The sequence below is a fragment of the Rhinoraja longicauda genome, chromosome 9 (assembly GCF_053455715.1).
Source record: "Rhinoraja longicauda isolate Sanriku21f chromosome 9, sRhiLon1.1, whole genome shotgun sequence".
In the NCBI taxonomy this organism is placed as follows: Eukaryota; Metazoa; Chordata; class Chondrichthyes; order Rajiformes; family Arhynchobatidae; genus Rhinoraja; species Rhinoraja longicauda.
The window spans coordinates 52852744-52861559 of NC_135961.1; the positions used below are offsets into that span (position 1 = coordinate 52852744).

At 47.9% G+C, this 8816-nt stretch overlaps 1 pseudogene; it reads right to left on the reverse strand.

Moving 5' to 3' along the window:
* Positions 1 to 1759: 1759 nt before the first annotated feature.
* On the reverse strand, positions 1760 to 1884 carry LOC144597098 (5.8S ribosomal RNA; annotated as a pseudogene).
* Positions 1885 to 8816: the final 6932 nt, after the last annotated feature.

Here is an 8816-nt window from a genome sequence, read left to right on the forward strand (position 1 = left end):
TATCTGACTAAGCCCAGGAGAGTGAAGGATTAACATTGGTAAAATGTACTATAATTATCACAGGGCATCAGTGCTAAGAAACGTTCACTATTTTGTCAGAAGGAACCAGAAGTGGTTTTTAGATTCTACTAGTCTTCTGCTTTTGGTTCCCACTTGTGAGACTGCCACTGATTGGCAAAGAGAAACTGACAAATGTTTATTGGGACATGGGTAGGAAGTGCAAAGAATTATAAAAATATGTTTTGGAAGAGCAAACAGTAGTGTTATTGGCAGGTGAGGAAATGCTTGTTTTGCAAACACCACCCGCAATGCTGCCTAAACAACATTAGCACGGTTTGAGTGTACAGTAACAATAAACCAACATTACATCTGCTCTCAGATTCTTGATCAATGCTACATTTTCAGGAGAGTCGGCTGCTCAGCAGGGAGACTGGCCCCTGGTATTTCTTTGTGGGTCTGGCTCTCTCTTGTTCCTTGTTCGCCTAATCCCCAGGTCCACAAATGTACCATTCACCATGCTCCTCACCGCTGCTTGGGTCGAGCACAGAGTTAAGGAATTCCTCAATGAATAAGTCACTCAAAACACAAGTTATGAGAACAAACAGACAGACTCACAAGAACCTTGACGTGAAACAGGAAACTAAATGCTGACTCTGCAGCCCAATGTGAGATTAATGATGTTTCAGTATAATAGGAAGTCTCAGTCTGCACTTCCCTCCCCGAATATCTGACTCCCATTTAAAACCCTGCTCCCAGTCAATTTCTTTGACCAAGTGTTTGGACATCTTCCCCAATACCTCCTTCTCCTTGGGGCAGAGTTGAGGGTCAAACTTTTTCTAAAAATGCTTATAAAATATCTTGAGATTAACATTTTTCTTCTTTTTGCTGGATGAATGATGGCGCAGCGGTAGAGTTGCTGCCTTACAGCGAATGCAGCGCCGGAGACTCGGGTTCGATCCTGACTACGGGCGCCGTCTGTATGGAGTTTTTACGTTCTCCCCGTGACCTGCGTGGGTTTTCTCCGAGATCTTCGGTTTCCTCCCACACTCCAAAGGCGTGCAGGTATGTAGGTTAATTGGCTGGGCAAATGTAAAAATTGTCCCTCGTGGGTGTAGGATAGTGTTAGTGTGCGGGGATCGCTGGGCGGCACGGACCCGGTGGGCCGAAGGGTCTGTTTCTGCGCTGTATCACTAAAAAATCTAAATCTAAATGATGAGCTGGCCCGGATGCTGGACTGCACACAAAGCCCAGCACCCGAGCCAGCTGAGGAGTTTTGGCCCGGGCGCCGGACTTTGCGCGTGTCTGCACTTAGGGGGACAAAGAGGAGGTCATGCCCCTCTGCGACACCTCAGCCGCGCGCTCTCGTACCCCATAGGGCAAGGGAGCACGATTGATTGCAGAAGCGGTCTTGAGACAGGCGTAACCCCGGGAGGAAATCGGGGCCACAAAGTGCGTTCAAAGTGTCAATGATAGACAATAGACAATAGGTGCAGGAGGAGGACATTCGGCCCTTCGAGCCAGCACCGCCATTCAATGTGATCATGGCTGATCATTCTCAATCAGTATCACGTTCCTGCCTTCTCCCCATACCCCCTGACTCCGCTATCCTTAAGAGCTCTATCTAGATCTCTCTTGAATGCATTCAGAGAACTGGCCTCCACTGCCTTCTGAGGCAGAGAATTCCACAGATTCACAACTCTCTGACTGAAAAGGTTTTTCCTCATCTCAGTTCTAAATGGTCATCTCAGTTCTAATTGGTCATCTCAGTTCTAAATGGTCATCTCAGTTCTAAATGGATCAACGTGTCCTGTAATTCACATTAATTCTCGCAGCTAGCTGCGTTCGTCATCGTCGCACGATCCGAGTGATCCACCGCTAAGAGTTGGCTCAGAGGTTTTTTGGGGCTTTTGGAGTACCGTGTCACCAGCCTCAGGACCTCCATGGCGCTGCCGCTGTTGCTGCTGCTGCTGCTGCTGCTGCGGCTCCTCCTCCCCGCTTGTGACCACTCCCAACACCCTACTCCTCCCCAGAACAGGGGTCAGGAGGATAAGAGGTAGGTGGGTAGGGAGGCAAGGTAAGGAGGATGAGAGAGAGCGAGAGTAAGAGTGAGCGAGCGAAAGGGAAGCAAGAGAACCGACTAGCGGACGGCCCAGGACCAACCGACGCTCCTTGTCCGCGGCCGCTCCATCCTGGGGTGGCCCTTTCGCGCTCCCGCGCGTACGTCACATTGATACACACGGAGTGGGGAAAAAAACGACTGAAGAACGGTCTCGACCCCGAAATGTCACTCTTTCCTTCTCTCCGGAGATGCTGCCTGTCCCGCTGAGTTACTCCAGCTTTTTGTGTCTATCTTCGGTGTAAACCAGCATTCGCAGTTCCTTCTTGCACGTGCAAATAGTTGTGACTTTTTCCTGTGGTAACCTGGCGACACACCAGCCATCATCAGAGATCTGAAATCAGTGAAAGGGGCATTGATTGCATCTGCATATGGCAGTGGATGTGGGTCGATGAGATGGATGGATGGTAAAGCTGGCAAGGAGCATTCATGTTGAGTAAACAGAACTTACTGGAGCGCGGAGCACTGTGAATGATGCGCTGGTAGAAACATGTAACACTTTTTTAAAAGTCAATAGTAATTAGGCAATTTGCGTCAAAAAGCCCAGGAGACTGAGCAGGCTTCCAAAGATGTCAATAACTTGCCCTCCAGTGCGCTAGGATTTCCCATTAAGAAAGAGACTAAAACCCCTGGCCCTCAAACCCTGACTCACTGCTTAGTCATTGCAACAACACAGCACTGCATTCTGACTCCAGAGTCTATTGAGCAGCATTATGGACCGAACAATAGATAGCATCGTCACTGCGATCAGCAACGCTGACACATGGCATTCACCTTCACATTGCAATCTCCGTGGCTGCTGCAGCATTCAGCTCTTCAAACACAAGGAACACATTTCCACGGTATCAGCATCAAAACATTCAAGGACAAATTAAACGAAGGCTTATGAAGAACAGACAGTGCCAAACATTCCCAAGGCAGGTAGGGAGCACAGCCTGCACACAGAGTAAGGCCGATCCTACACTGCACTGTGACATATTCCCAGGACAACAATCCTGCGGGTTAGATACAGAGAGAAGCTTCCTATACAACATCCTGTCATACACTCCCAGTCCCTGGAGAGGGAACACGCGGTGTCCATGGGGACTCTGGAGGCCTTTCCGTGAACGCTGGTCTCCGCGGGAGATCAAGTGTATTGTTGATAAAGTTTTCGATACTTTAATTTGATAACTGTTTGTAAAATGCCAATATAGGCAGTCTTTGATCTGTAACTTCTCTGTTGATCTTCTGTTACTTCTCTGAAATTTTGTTTGTTTTGAATAAAAGCATTTTGTATTTCAAAAAAGGGCAGGGATAGGCAGCCCCTGTTTGTGTACCTGAAGGGGCTGCTCCTCAAGTTTTGGCTGCATTTCAGCCCCATGCTCCTAATCTTTGGTCACTCAGAACAGAGGGGTCAGTGGAAGGTTCTCCCTGTTGGTTTGCTCCTGGGTCTGGCAAAGATGGCCACTCATGGGTCCAGGCAGCGGGCAGTCGAGGGCTCTGCCCGGATTGAACGCCTGCCCCTCCTCTGGGCCTACGTACATGCCCACGTTTCATGGATAGGGAAGATGCGGTGTCCATGGGGACTCTGCAGGCCTTCTGTGAAGGGCTCGAGTGCATCATGGATAAGGATGATAATGTCGTAACTTGATGATTGATTTATTGATGTTTGCAAACTGCTGGGCAGTTTTGATCTTTCCAGTACTTTGTAATTGTGATTATGTCATAAACGTTCCTTGTTAAGGAAAAAAAGGGCAGGGACAATGTGAGTTAAACATTGAATAGGGCAGCACAGTAGCACAACTAATAGAAGCCCAGCCTTGTAGCACCAAGGATCTGGGTTCAATCCTGACCTCTGCTGTTGTCTGAGTGGAGTTTGCATGTTATCCCTCCAACCTTATGGGGTTCCCCCTGGGTGCTTCTGTATCCTTCAAGATCACAAAGGCATGTGGGTTGGTAGGCAAGTAGTAGAATTGGGAGGTGGGACGTAATTTATGGAGATGTGAAAAGAATAAAACAGGCTTAATTTTGGTTTAGTGTAAACGGGTGCTTAATGCAGTGCGGACTTGGTGGGCCGAAGGGCCTGTTTCTGTGCTTTACCCACGCTATGACTCTACACTGTTCCATCACACTCTCTTGGGACAGGGTCACGCAGATTAGAGACAGAGTGAAGCTCCCTCTACACTGTCCCATTACACTCCCAGGGCAGGGACAGCACAAATTCGAGAGGGAGTAAAGCTCCCTCTACACCGAACCATCGCATACTCCTGAGACACAGACAGCACAGATTAGAGGCAGAGTGAAGCTCCCTCCGCACTGTCCCATTACACACTCCCAGGGCAGGGACAATACAGGTTAGTGACAGAGTGAAGCTCCCTCTGCACTGTCCCATCACACACTCCTGGGGCAGGTACAGCACAGGTTAGACACAGGGTAAATCTCAGGCATGATTTGTTGTCCATTAGATTTAGATTTAGAGATACAGCACGAAAACAGGCTCTTCGGCCCACCGAGTCCGCGCCGCCCAGTGATCCCCGCATATTAACACTATCCTACACACACTAGGGACAATTTTTACATTTACCCAGTCAATTAACCTACATACCTGTACGTCTTTGGAGTGTGGGAGGACACTGAAGATCTCGGAAAAAACCCACGCAGGTCACGGGGAGAACGTACAAACTCCATACAGACGGCGCCCGTAGTCAGGATCGAACCTGAGTCTCCGGTGCTGCATTCGCTGTAAGGCAGCAACTCTACCGCTGCGCCACCGTGCCGCATTGGTTGGAAGGGGAGTCTGTGTTCCCAATGGCTGGAATTTGGCATTGTGGGTATGCCTACCTCAGTCGATGTGGACAAATGCCAGAGCTTGCAGTTAAAGGCTGGCTACCTCCCCCAGTAACACCTGGTGACAATAAAGTAGTGGTTCACCTACCCATATGGGCCAGTTGGGAGATTGGTGTCAACCCACAGGACGCAAATTTGTGAGGGGAGCAGGTGGACGGCTCCCTCATCAGCTAGGGATTAGGGTCTTCAGGTCAAGCCTGCCCACGTCCACATGTCAGGAGCAGAGTGGGAGCAGGGTAGAGATTTGGGGTAGGGTTCAGGGGCCAGAAGGAGTAAAAGCTGCCGGGGTCATGGCTGGGGGAACAGAATCCTGAGGGATGGTGGGACATTGGGAGGTCAGGATGGAGTGGGACTGGGTTAGTTAGGGACCGTGGGTGTGTGAGTGGGAAGAGGAGTGGGTGTGTTGATGGAACAAGGCTGGGGTCAGAATGTGAGGATTTATTTAAAAGAGGGGGAGCAGAGGGCAAAACAGACATCACAGTCGAGGCGTTTGTGACAAGGGTTTTTGACGGTACTGATTTTGGAGAGGGTGCGAAAGAAGTTTACTGAGGTGGTTCCAGGGATGAGGGAGTTTAGTTGAGTGGATGGGCTGGAGAAGCTGTAGCTGTTCTCTTTTGAACAGAGAAAGTTGTGAAGGCATCCAACAATAGAGTTTCTAATCATTGAGGAAGGGTGTAGGGCGAGAGTAGTGCATAGTACGAAAAACCAAAATGGCACAGGCAGGGAAACTTTTAAACATATGTACAATGCTTAAAATCTGGAGGCTACTGTCGAGCGTAGCAATGGAGGTAATTTCTAATGCAGTGTTCAGAAGGATCTGAAGGGATAGTATTTTGCAGAGAAGGACAGGCCCACTGTTTATTTTCCTTATCTGTTTCCACCCCTAGCCAGTCTCAACCTCCCCCTCTCACTCTCCCACCTACCCATCATCCCCCACTTCGCCTGGTTTCACCTGTCGCCCACCAGGCACTACCTTGCCTCACCTCTTTATCCTGGTTATCTCTCCTCTACGTTCTCAGTCTTGATGCAGGGTCCCAATCAGAAGCACTAACCATCACTCTGCCTCCAATGACGCTGCTTGACTCACTGAGTTCTTCCAGGATATCACAAAATGCTGATCAGGCAGGTCAGGCAGCATCTAGGAGAGAAGGAATGGGTGACGTTTCGGGTCGAGACCCTTCTTACCTTCGATTTGTACCAGCATCTGCAGTTATTTTCCTTCAGAGTTCTTCCAGGAGCTTGGTTTTCGTGAGTGGAGAGAAGAACTAATTGGATTACACTGAATCAGCCTAAACTCAAGGAGCAAAATGGTTTCCTTCCATCGTGAAAAGACAATTTGTTGATTTTGTGAAATCCCTCCCCTGCTCTCATGGTGGGTGGTAGTAAGGTGGTGAGGAGGGAGGTGATTAGGAGCTCCAGTGTGCTATTGTAGCGAAGGGGGCAGGGTCTAAGGTGGGTTCATCTTACTAAAGCCCATGCCTCCTTCCCCCCGATCACCTCATCATGGTTGAAGTGTAAGATTGTGGATCAACTTCCCAGCTAGATTGAGCCTAAGGCAAGGTTTAGACTTGAAATGTCAACCATCTCTTTGCCCCTTCAGATGCTGCCTGTCCTGCTGAGTTCCCCCAGAAGCCTATTTTTGCTCCAGATTCCAGTATTTGCACTCTTTTATCTCCCAGTTATAATGTCACAGGAGACATCCTGACACCACCCTAACCTACCTACCGAATAATGAAAGGTCTAGATAAAGTAGATGAGGAGAGATGTTTCCAGTAGTGGGAGAGTCTAGGACCAGAGGGCACAGCCTCAGGATAAAAGGACATACCTTTAGAGTGATGATGAGGAGTAATTTCTTTAACCATAGGGTGGGGAATTGTGATACTCATTGCCATAGACGGCTGTGGTGGCCAAGTCATTGAGTATTTTTAAAGCGGAGATTGGTATGTACTTGATTAGTTAGGGAGACAAAGGTTATAGGAAGGAGACAAGCGAATGGGGTTGAGAGGGACAAATAGATCAGCCATGATCGAATTGATGGGCTGAATAGTCCAGATCTGCTCCAATGTCTTATGGTCTTATAACCCTCCATCCTGCCTCCATCCCGGACCGATGGAGATTTGAAAATTTTGAACTGAACCCCTCTGAAGCCCAGTGTTAAATCTCTGAAACAGAAATGCCCCTTCATCAGCTCTCATAGAAACATAGACATAGAAACATAGAAAATAGGTGCAGGAGTAGGCCATTCGGCCCTTCGAGCCTGCACCGCCATTCAATATGATCATGGCTGATCATCCAGCTCAGTAACCTGTACCTGCCTTCTCTCCATATCCCCTGATCCTTTTAGCAAAAAGGGCCACATCTAACTCCCTCTTAAATATAGCCAATGAACTGGCCTCAACTACCTTCTGTGGCAGAGAATTCCACAGACTCACCACTCTCTGTGTGAAGAAATGTTTTCTCATCTCGGTCCTAAAAGACTTCCCCCTTATCCTTAAGCTGTGACCCCTGGTTCTGGACTCCCCCAACATCGGGAACAATCTTCCCGCATCTAGCCGCATACTCTCACACTGAGTACCAGTCTCACTTAGATCTCTGCTTCTCAGGAATTGGAAAATCTATCTCAGCTGTTTAGCAAGGGAATCTTGCACACCAGCCAAGAGATTGGTTAAAAATAGCCAGCTCTTAAGTTTATTAATATCAACCAAGTGATTCAGGGCTTCATCACGATTGCCTGCTTTCAAAGAGACAGGAATCCTTCAAGTCACAGAGTTATAGAGAAATACAACGTGGGTTCCACTGCAGGTCTTGCACCTGAAATGCCAACACTTTACTTTCTCTGTTGTACTACTAGATGTCCTCATCAATGGTATGATTTATTCTTGACCGTATATGTCAATATCAATACCCTTGTTGAAGCAGTGCAGCAATATCCTGTTTATTTTGGTGAACATAGACGAGAGAGGCCTGAAGTGAGAATGGTCAGAAATCAAGGGGATATGAGGAAGAGATTGAGGCCAGAGGAGTCGGGAGGTTGGTTTGGCGGGAGACAGAGGTCTGCTTGGGAGACACAGATAGAGTGAAGTATTTGTTTTCTCACCACTGAAGGCCACATCTACCTGAAGGTCTACTACTATCCAGGCAATATCTATCACACTAACTAGTCTCCCTCCTGTCGACTCCATCTACATTTCACATTGCTTTGGGAAAGCATCCAACATAATCAGGGACCATTTTATAGCCCCGTCATTCCCTCTTCTTCCCTCTCCTTTCAGGCAGGGGATACAAAAGCACTTATCACCAGATTAGGAATGACATTTTACCCACTGTTATCAGACTTTTGAATGGTCCTCTCAGAAGCTAAGGGTGTAGGCCCAATCTCCCAGCCTACCTCATTGTGCCCCCTGCACTTTTTTATTTGCACCTTGTCTGTAACTGTAATGCTATAACACTGTAACACTACATTCTGCAGTCTGGTATTTTCATCTTTTCACTACCTGTTGTACTTGTTCTTGCTTTGATTGTACTCACAATTGGATAGCAAACAATGTTTTTCACCATATCTCGAGATACATGACAATAATAAACCAACCAACCAATGTGGCACAGTAAGTAAAGCTGATGCCTCAATAGCACCAGCGACCCAAGTTCAATCCTGACCTCCGATAAAGGCTGTGTGGACGTTCTCCCCGTGTCCGTGTGGATTTCTTCCGGGTGCTCCGGCTTCTCCCATCATCCCAAAGATGTGTAGATCGGTGGGTTAATTGGCCTCTTTTGTAGGTTCACTTGTCTTGTGGAAATTTTAGTCCTCAAGGTAAGTATCTTGAAAAAGAAGTTAACTGTCTGCACTGTGCATCTACTATCATCACTTTACATC